Below are 9,849 nucleotides of genomic sequence, written 5' to 3'. Positions count from 1 at the left end.
CTATCGTCCTTCCTTCTGAAGACGATGGAACGGCTTTTGGGGATGCATCTCACGGTAAATATTCCGCCTAGTCTATTCTCAGACTCCCAGCATGCCTATCGGAAAGGAAGATCCACCGAAACGGCCCTACACACGATCACATCAATCATAGAAGCGTCCATCAACTGTAAGGAATACACCCTGGTAGCCTTCCTGGACATAGAAGGCGCCTTTAATAACATCCTACCGACCGCCATCACGGGTGCACTGACGGAACTGGGGGTTGACTCCCGGACGGTGAGCCTGATCGATCAGATGCTACAATGCAGGACGGTTGAGGCATCACTGGGGACGTCAACGTCCACCAGATTTGTCAGTAGAGGCACCCCGCAGGGCGGAGTCCTCTCGCCCCTCCTATGGAACGTGGCAGTGAGCGAACTGCTGCGGGAGATAGAGGGGGGTGGCTGCCGCGTGGTGGCGTATGCGGACGATGTTGCTATAGCATTCTCGGGTAAATTCCCGCAGACGCTGTGTGAGTGCCTGACAAACACTCTCATGAAGATGTCAAAATGGGCAGACAACCCGTCTCAAACGGAACTGGTGCTCTTCACTAGGAAGTACAAAGTTCCGGCACTGATTCCCTCAAGACTATGTGGGGAAGCGCTAATCTTCAGCAACAACGCCAAGTATCTTAGTCTAATCTTCGATAGAAAGCTCGATTGGAAATTGAGCATAGAGGATAGAGTAAAGAAGGCCACAGTAGCCCTCTATACTTGCAGGAAAGCCATCGGACTAAGATGGGGAATGACCCCCCATATAGTTCGGTGGCTTTACACCACCATCATACGACCGATCATGCTCTATGGAGCGGTAGTATGGTGGCCAGCCTTAGACAAAAGGAAATGCCTCAATAAACTCAGCAGAGTTCAACGCATGGCAGAGCTATGCATAACTGGCGGGCTACGCACTACTCCAGGGGAAGCCCTGGATACTGTGCTGGGCCTCCTCCCCATAGATCTCATGGGAAAGAAAGTGGCAACACTTTCCGCACTCAGAATGAGAGAAGCCAGACTGTGGAAAGCGTCCGCGGTTGGGCACTCGGGAATCCTGACGAGACACCCGCAATTACCAGAGAGGACAGATTATTGTGTCCCTAGTGATCACCTCTCGACGCCTTTCCAGGTATCAATCCCACTTAGGGAGGACTGGGAGATGGGCGAACCAGGACCCGCAAATGCGGTTCACTTCTACACTGATGGCTCAAAGTTAGACGGCCGCGTGGGAGGCGGAGTCTACTGCAGCGAGCATTGCATCAGTCATTGCTTCAGGCTCCCGGACCACTGCAGTGTGTTCCAAGCGGAGGTTGTAGCCATCACGGAGGCCATTTCCATCGTCTCCAAACTACTTCTAGATACGCACTTAGTGTGCGTCTTCTCGGACAGCCAAGCAGCTATCAAAGCTCTAGGCTCAATATCGTCGAACTCAGCGACTGTCAATGACTGCCGCAGGTCTCTGCACGAGATCGCAGATCAGTTAGACCTCTTCCTTATATGGGTCCCAGGCCACAGGGACATCGAGGGGAACGACGCCGCCGACGAGCTAGCAAGGCAGGGTACTACAATTCCTCTCCTTATGGAGAGGGAGCAGGTAGCGATGCCTCTGGCTACGTGCAGGCTCCTCACGCACGAATTGTTCGAGCAAAATGCCAATAGGAGATGGCAGCAAACATGTTCCTGTGACATCTCAAGATTGATATGGCCATATCGATCGAAGAAGCGCTCAGCCGAGCTGTATAGGCTCAGCAGAGCACAGTGCTCTGCAGTTACTCGAGCCATTACGGGACACTGGCAGATTGGCACTCATGCCTCTAGACTGTCAATCCCTCATAACGACTTCTGCAGGAGTTTTCGCGACGAGGAAGAGGAGGAATCGGTCCCCCACTTCTTCTGCCACTGCCCGGCCCTTGGAAATCGTCGTCTTCGTTTTCTCGGGGCTGCTTTCCTCACAGACATTTCGGACCTAGCCGAAATCAAACCGGGGACCTTGTCCAGATTCATCCAAGCCTCCGGATGGGACTGCCCTTAATTTGCAACAGCCTGTTTCTCCACGGTTTTTGGGCACTGGGAAGGGGCAAACGCCCATGCGGCACCACAACGGACCTTCTACAGGTCCAAGTGAGCTTGGGAGGGTTTCATCACTCCCCCAGGCTACCGCCTGAACCTAACCTAACTAATAATATTGTGGGGCCACACCCACAACTAAACCCTTTTTGTGGTTTTTTCATTCAGGACGCTGAATATTTTTTGTGAATTGATCGCATTATAACCAGTAAACTCGGATTTCAATGCACTGGTGTGTGATAGTTTCGTAATTGCTGAAATTCCGCTGCTGGAACTGCTTTTTGATGTTTTGCGATTTTCCTTAACGGTTTAATGTCAATGGTGTTGTTATCATTTTCATATACGGCTGTGTGATTTTTATGCAAAGAGTAACCATCCGATGCACAGAAAAGCCAAATAAAGAAACAGCTTGGAAAGTGTCTGTTCGTCTTCGTGTTGCGTGGTGCCGCGATTGGCAGCTAAAAGTTAGAGAGAAGTAGGCAAATAAAGAGACTGGCCATACGACATAGGAAAAGAACAATAAAGCAAACGAACTCACCAGGCGGACGCGGTTCACCAAAATTAAGTGAAGATGTAATAAAAGAATTGGAAAAAGATTGGAAAAGCGCCAATGCCAAACGACATATGAAACCCATCACCAAATCCAAAGCCAGGGAAACCAGGCACCGGTTCTGGCTCGGTGCGGTGGCCAGCGGGTCGTGGGGGAACTTTATTGCTGTATAAATAAAGAAGCAAATATCATTGTTAAATTTTAAATTTTTGTTTGTTTATTTCTTAAGTTGTATTCACCGAGGATCCTCTTGCCGCGTGCTATTTCGACCATAAAGTGGTATGACTTTGTCTTTGTCAACTGCAGCCTTGCATACGGGGCAGAGTTTACGACTGGGACGCGTCAATAGCCACTGGTGTAAGCAGGGCCAGCAGAACAAATGTCCGCACATGCTAACCACGGCATCTTTTGCTGTGTCCAAGCATATGTTACACTCATAAAGTGATTCATCACTATGTTCCTTATCGTTAGAACTGTTGCCAGTTGTGTCCTTTTTATCAGCACTTAAGCCTGGCTCAGAGTCAGTCGGTACTGACTGTGCAGTCCCAGAATCGTCAGATTTATTTAAATCAGCAATGTTTCCACCAGCAAGAGAACTCCCCGTAAATGAGTACGATGTACTGGAAGCAGCCCCTTCTTCCTCCGAAACTGCCAACGTGGGCCTTCCAAACTGTCGCAATTGAGTTGTAATATGTTCATTATGTTTTTCATTGTTCAGGTGCTCTGTGACTGTGTCAGTACTGTTGACGTTGCTGCTTCCACTATATGTTGAGTTGGGCTGCTCCAGTATTGCAGCCAGTTGCGGCATTTCCATGGTTGATCCAGGCTTTCACTTTATAAGCAGGGACCATAATCATTATAAATTATATTTAAAAAATCACAAAATTAAAATGTAAATTAAGTTTAAAGAACATTCTTCGGTGACATTATTTTTATAAATTATACTAGGCAACAAAATTTAACATTTTACTTACTCTTCTAAGCAAACCAACGTTTTCTGATAGATTTGGCGCTAACATTTTATACCCGATACTCAAAATGAGTATTGGGGTATATTAGATTTGTGGTAAAAGTGGATGTGTGTAACGTCCAGAAGGAATCGTTTCCGACCCCATAAAGTATATATATTCTTGATCAGCATCAATAGCCGAGTCGATTGAGCCATGGCTATCTGTCCACAAACGACGAAAATCTGTGGCATCCACAATTTTAAAAATACGAAAAAGCCAAAAACGCAATCGTACAGAATGACCATATCTTCTAGACTGCAGAACCTGAATTGGATCGTATCATTCTTATTGGACGTTGACATGCAATGACTGCATCTATCAAGGGGCGATGCAATTACTGCACCGTCAAGTGGCCCGTGTGACACCAGCAGAAGGCTGTTACGCGCGGATCCCAGGCAAAACGCAGCCCTCCTCCCGCCCAACCGACCGAGGGGCGCTGCCGCATTACGCGCGGTGCGTAGCCGAACCAAACGCGAGCATGCAAGAAAGATAGATATTAGACTAACATTCGAGGAAAATTAGCACTAAACTTATTAAGAAATTAAGCATGCAATAAAATACAAGATACAAATACCACTACAATTACTAATTACTAGAAAGGTGTGTAAGGATTAGTAATTTAATAAGAGGAAGAGAATTAGTGGAGAATATAATATGGTAGAGGGAATTATAATCCGAGCATAAGACCCTAAACGGTTCATGCAAGGAATAATTCGATCTACAAAGTGTAAGGAACAACGGTATAAAGTTTCTAGTCAGTCTAATAGGAATCGTGAAGTTTATGCGGCTCAACAGATCAGGGCTGTCTATGTCACCCCTGATCAAGTTGTGCATAAATATCACACCAAGCATTTTTCTACGGTTAACTAAGGATGGGAGGTTTACTAATAATAGTCTACTAGAGTAAGATGGGAGTCTTACACCCGCATCCCAGTTAGGGCCCCGCAGAGCAAAGAGTAAAAAGTTTTTCTGTACTGATTCTATACGCCACCATACACAGGAGCCGTATTCTAAGATCGGACGAACAAGCGAGGTATAGAGAGTCTTTGTTATATAGGGGTCGTCAAATTCCTTTGACCACCTCTTTATAAACACAAGCACGCCCATGGCCTTATTTACCATGGTAGAAATGTGTTCGGAAAGCTTTAACTTGGAGTCTAACATAACACCCAGATCATCCACCAGGGTAATTCTCTCAAGAGAACCCCCAAATAGGGTGTAGGGAGCCAACAAAGGGCTAGAACGATGAAATGTCATAACTTTGCATTTCGAGGCATTAAGGTGTAACAACACCATGACTGAAAGCTATTGAGATCGGATTGCAAGCGAGAATGAAATGAAATGTCCTTGTACTGGACACAGAGTTTAACATCATCCGCATACATAAGTACTCGAGAGTATGTTAATACTGAAGGCAAGTCATTAATAAAGAGTGTGAAGAGTAAGGGGCCTAGATGGCTGCCCTGTGGTACTCCCGAAGAAACCTTTACTGGTAACGAGAGGGAGTTTTTGAAGAGGACTCTTTGAGACCTAGAACAAAGATAGCTAGAAATCCATCTCAGGATGTTGGCCGGAAACCCTAAAAGGTCAAGTTTATGTGCTAAAAGGGAATGGTTTACAGAGTCGAATACTTTACTAAAGTCGGTGTAAATAACATCCGTCTGTAAGTTACCTTGAAAGCCTTTAATAATGAAAGAGGTAAACTCTAACAAGTTCGTGGTGGTTGATCGCCGCCTTATAAATCCATGCTGAGTTGGAGATATAAGTGACTTGCAGAGATGTTGCAAGTGCGGAGTTAAAACCTTCTCAAACAATTTGGGAATAGCGGATGACTTTGCTATACCTCTATAATTTTTTGCATCAGACTTGCTACCTTTTTTATGGAGAGGAATTATAAACGATTCCTTCCAGATTGGGGGGAAGCAAGAGGAATCAATGGACAGGGTGAATAGTTTAAGCAATGGTCCACACAGAGCCTCGGCGCAGTACCTGAGTACACAACCTGGAACCCCGTCTGGACCCGGTGAAAACACCGGCTTAACTAGTCGAAGATCTTGAAGTAGGGAATATTCATTTAACAAGGGACTGAAAATGCCGTTCGACCTCGGTAAACCGTATGGGTACGGATGACTAGAGTAGCTTTCCTCAGAAGAGATGGTTTGGAAAAACTGGGAAAAAAGATCGGCAATTGCCTGATCATTATTTGCCGACGTATTACAAAATGAATGCGAGGATGGGTGTGCGGACGTTCTACGCTTACTGTTTACGAAGCAGTAAAACTGTTTAGGGTCCTGAGAAAAACGTATCCTGCATCGAGATAGGTAGTTCATATAGCATTGAGCATTAAGAACTGAAAAGTTTGACCGAGCTATTACATAACGAGAGTGAGAAGTAGGAGAACCCACTTCTTGAAATTTTTTATAAAGTCTTGATTTTAAGTTTTTTAGACTGGATAACTCTTTGGTAAACCAAGGGGGTTTTCCGGATCTAATCGGACAAGAAAGCGGGACACAAGAATCAAAAAATGTGCCAAGAGCATTGTAAAAAATGTTTGTGCCTTTTGTGACATCAGTGCACAAGTACAAAGCGGACCAATCAAAATCCCTAATTAGGTTATTAAGCTTCGCAAACTCGGCTTTACGAAAGCAGCGGACACGTTCAGGTAGTCTGCTCGACCGATCCAATACAGTTGGTCCTATGTCTAGCGACACCTCGAAAGTAGGGTGGTAGGCGTCTTCAGGTATAGTGAGCGGAAGGGCTCGGGTTAACAACACTATGATCAGATCCGATACAAAGCATAGATCAAGCAATCGACCCAAGGAATTTTTCACATGATTGACTTGAGACAGGGACAGGTCAAGCAAGCCGTCAACAAAGTCATGTCGTGACATGGGCACTAGGATACTAGACTCGTTTACCGAAGACCAAACAGTTCCTGGCAAGTTGAAGTCACCAAGAACTATCATACGATCTTTATCAGATAGCGAGGAAGCAACAGCGGTTAAAGCGGACAAGTGCTGCTCATAAATTGAAATATCCGAAGAAGGTGGGATATACGAGCAAGTAATGAATATAGCGAAAGCGGGAAGAATCAGTTTTACACACAGGAATTCCAGTTCCTGTTGAACTTGGACTGTGAAGTGTTCTGACGTGAAGTAAGAGTCCACTGCAATTAGAACCCCTCCTGTACGTCGAGACGAACGGTCCTTTCTAAAAGTTGTGTACCGACCTGACAAAACCTCGGAAATAAGAATGTCCGGCTTTAACCAGGTTTCAGTAAACACAATAACGTGGGAAGCAAATGCAACACTATCCCGGAAAAGAATGCTGAGCTTACTCCGCAAGCCTCTTACATTCTGATAGGTTACTAAAAAAGAAGTTAGTTTTTTGGAAAGGTTGGAGCAAGACGGGAAGTTGAGGAAGAGGAAGTTGAGGTTGAGGGTGGCACGCTGGAAAGATTTGGAAGCGATATGGGGGGCCTATTCTTCTTCTTAGCCTTAAACTCCTTCACCACCAAATGCTCCGGCCAAAATTTGGTGGAGCAAATGGTGTCAAATTGAGTTGGGGAGATGCTTATCTTAAACGACGCTATCTCCCTGGCATAAGAGAAGTTAAATTACGCCACCTTTAAACCCACGGCATTTATTTTGCTTTGAATAAAAGCAGTTACATCATTAGATGTGAGGTCAGGGGCCAGCCGTGAAACAAAAACTTGTCGTTTTGGTGGGACTCCCACCAGTGGTTTAGTCACCACAGGTCTAGTACCTGTGGTGGCAATATCCGGAGGTCCGGAACGTCTATTTACTGGTGGGATCGGGATAGACGGGACAACTAGTGAACTTGCGGACACCACGGACACGGACGCTGCAGACGTACTTGGCTGCACATTCTCCGAGGCGATGAATTCGGCTACCGAATCTGCATCGCCAGCAGCTGTCGTTGCCTTTGGAGTGGCAAACGAGATCAACTGCTGCACACTTGGAGTGGTCGGAGTCAGTTTTTCGGCGGCGCACGGCTGAGTGACGGTTGGCACTTGCAGGTCCCGCGGAGTGACCTTTTTGCGCCTCGGAGACTCATTCAGCAGTTTTAAACCGCTAAACTGAGCCTCCATGGCTAGGAGCCGATCGTATTGGTTTTTGAAACCAACGGTCAGCTCCTTAAAGCCACTCCGCGTCTGCCTCATGAAAGATACCATTTCCTTCTCCACCTGCTTCCTGCAGGTTTTTTTGGCGCAGACCACAGCGAATTCCATTTTTATTATTTAAATATTTTCTTAAGAAAATTTACGAAGAAAAATTAAAATTTCCAAAACAAATTGGTATCAGACAACGCTCAAAGCGGAATTGGTAAGAAAAAAATTATTTTTTCAATTTTTTGTTTTGAAGTAAAAAGACGGCAAAAAGTGCGCAAGTTAAGAAGATCAAGATATCTTAGATGCATGTCTTACAAACTGTAAGTAACAGCATGCATATTGAAAGTTAAATCAAAAAATGAATTTGTTGTACCTACATTTTGAATTCAATTTGGCGGGAAACCGCTCTTAGCTTACCCAGGTTTCTGGTACTTTCGTGTTACAAGCATAGTCTGTGATGTTACATGCAGTGTGTGCTGTTACATGCACATTTGTGCTGTTACAAGCACAAGAAGGAAGCGTTTCCGGCCCCATAAAGTATATATATTCTTGATTAGCATGAATAACCGAGTCAATATAGCGACGTCTGTCTATCCATCTGTTTGACGCCTAGTTCTTAAAGACTATAAGAGCAAGAGCAACCACATTTTTTATCCGGACTCCTGTAATGTCACACTGTCTCAAGAGTATTTCAAAATTTCTCTCCGCCTCCACAAAGGACGAAAATGTGTGGCATCCAAAACTTTAAAGATACGAGAAAACTATAAAGTAGATTCGGAGGCTGAATCCAAATCAGCAGCCCGTTTTTTTAAATTGGTTCTAGTTTTCGAAATAGGGTCCAACAGTAGTCGCTTATCATGCCTTCGTCCCAAATCCTTGGTATCGCCTTTCGATTTTCGCTATATCTTGATGTAGCCGCTCTCCTTACTCGTCGCTCGTACTGCCAAAGTTTTGTGGGAAAGATGTGAATGCAGAAAAAATTGTCGATTACTTGTTTGTAATCCGGTGATTTGTAGTTACCGATTTTCCCACGTTTTCGGAGCATATAACAGCCTCTGTACAACGTTTACAAGTTTAGCACAATTACAGTACAAAAACAAATTCCGAACGATGTTCGATGCAACGTAGTCAGTTGACAGCTGTTATAAGAGCGCAGTACCGCCACCATCCGCGAACTCGATAACTAAAACCATTCTTGACAAACGGTTTGAAGATCTGAGTTTAGGGAACCAAATAACGGTAAAAATCGTTATCTTCTGCTCGGGTCAAAAAATTGACCCTAATTTGTGAACTTGTGTTATTATAGCCAGAATGAACAAATCAATTTGCAGTGGCTAGTTCAATAGTTCAGTGTAAAGTTTAACACAACCAGATGTAAGATGCTAAAGTTAGAGGAAAAAAGAAGCACTAGCTCCAAAAAAAAACATTAATAAAATACCAGTTTTTTTCAATTTAAAAAAAACCATACAACAGAAAAATATGAGCGGGAACGCTGTGAGTTGCAGCTGCGACCGCAACACTACATTTATACCCGATACATAGTCAGTATGGCTACATTAAACGAGAGAGACAGAAAATCAGTCAGAACGTGTCGACGGACGCTGCGTAGCCACTGAAAATTGATTTGTTACTTTTGGCTATAATAATAATCCGATCTGATCCATATTCAGCAATCTCATAGATACGGTCATTCTCTTTGATTGTGCGTATCTTCGTATCGTCAATATTGTGGATGCCACAGATTTTCGTCCTTTGTGGAGGCGGAGAGAAATTTTGAAATACACTTGTGACAGTGTGACATTACAGGAGTCCGGATAAAAAATGTGGTTGCTCTTGCTCTTATAGTCTTTAAGAACTAGGCGTCAAACAGATGGATAGACAGACGTCGCTATATTGACTCGGTTATTCATGCTAATCAAGAATATATATACTTAATGGGGCCGGAAACGCTTCCTTCTTGTGCTTGTAACAGCACAAATGTGCATGTAACAGCACAAATGTGCATGTAACAGCACACACTGCATGTAACAGCACACACTGCATGTAACATCACAGACT

At 44.5% G+C, this 9,849-nt stretch overlaps 1 pseudogene; it reads right to left on the bottom strand.

Moving 5' to 3' along the window:
• Positions 1-2,272: 2,272 nt before the first annotated feature.
• On the bottom strand, positions 2,273-3,505 carry LOC117184468 (E3 ubiquitin-protein ligase RNF185-like; annotated as a pseudogene).
• Positions 3,506-9,849: the final 6,344 nt, after the last annotated feature.

Source organism: Drosophila pseudoobscura, chromosome X (genome assembly GCF_009870125.1).
Source record: "Drosophila pseudoobscura strain MV-25-SWS-2005 chromosome X, UCI_Dpse_MV25, whole genome shotgun sequence".
Classification (NCBI taxonomy): domain Eukaryota; kingdom Metazoa; phylum Arthropoda; class Insecta; order Diptera; family Drosophilidae; genus Drosophila; species Drosophila pseudoobscura.
The sequence above is the reverse complement of the archived record's forward strand: the minus strand, read 5'-3'. Positions and strand labels throughout refer to the sequence as shown.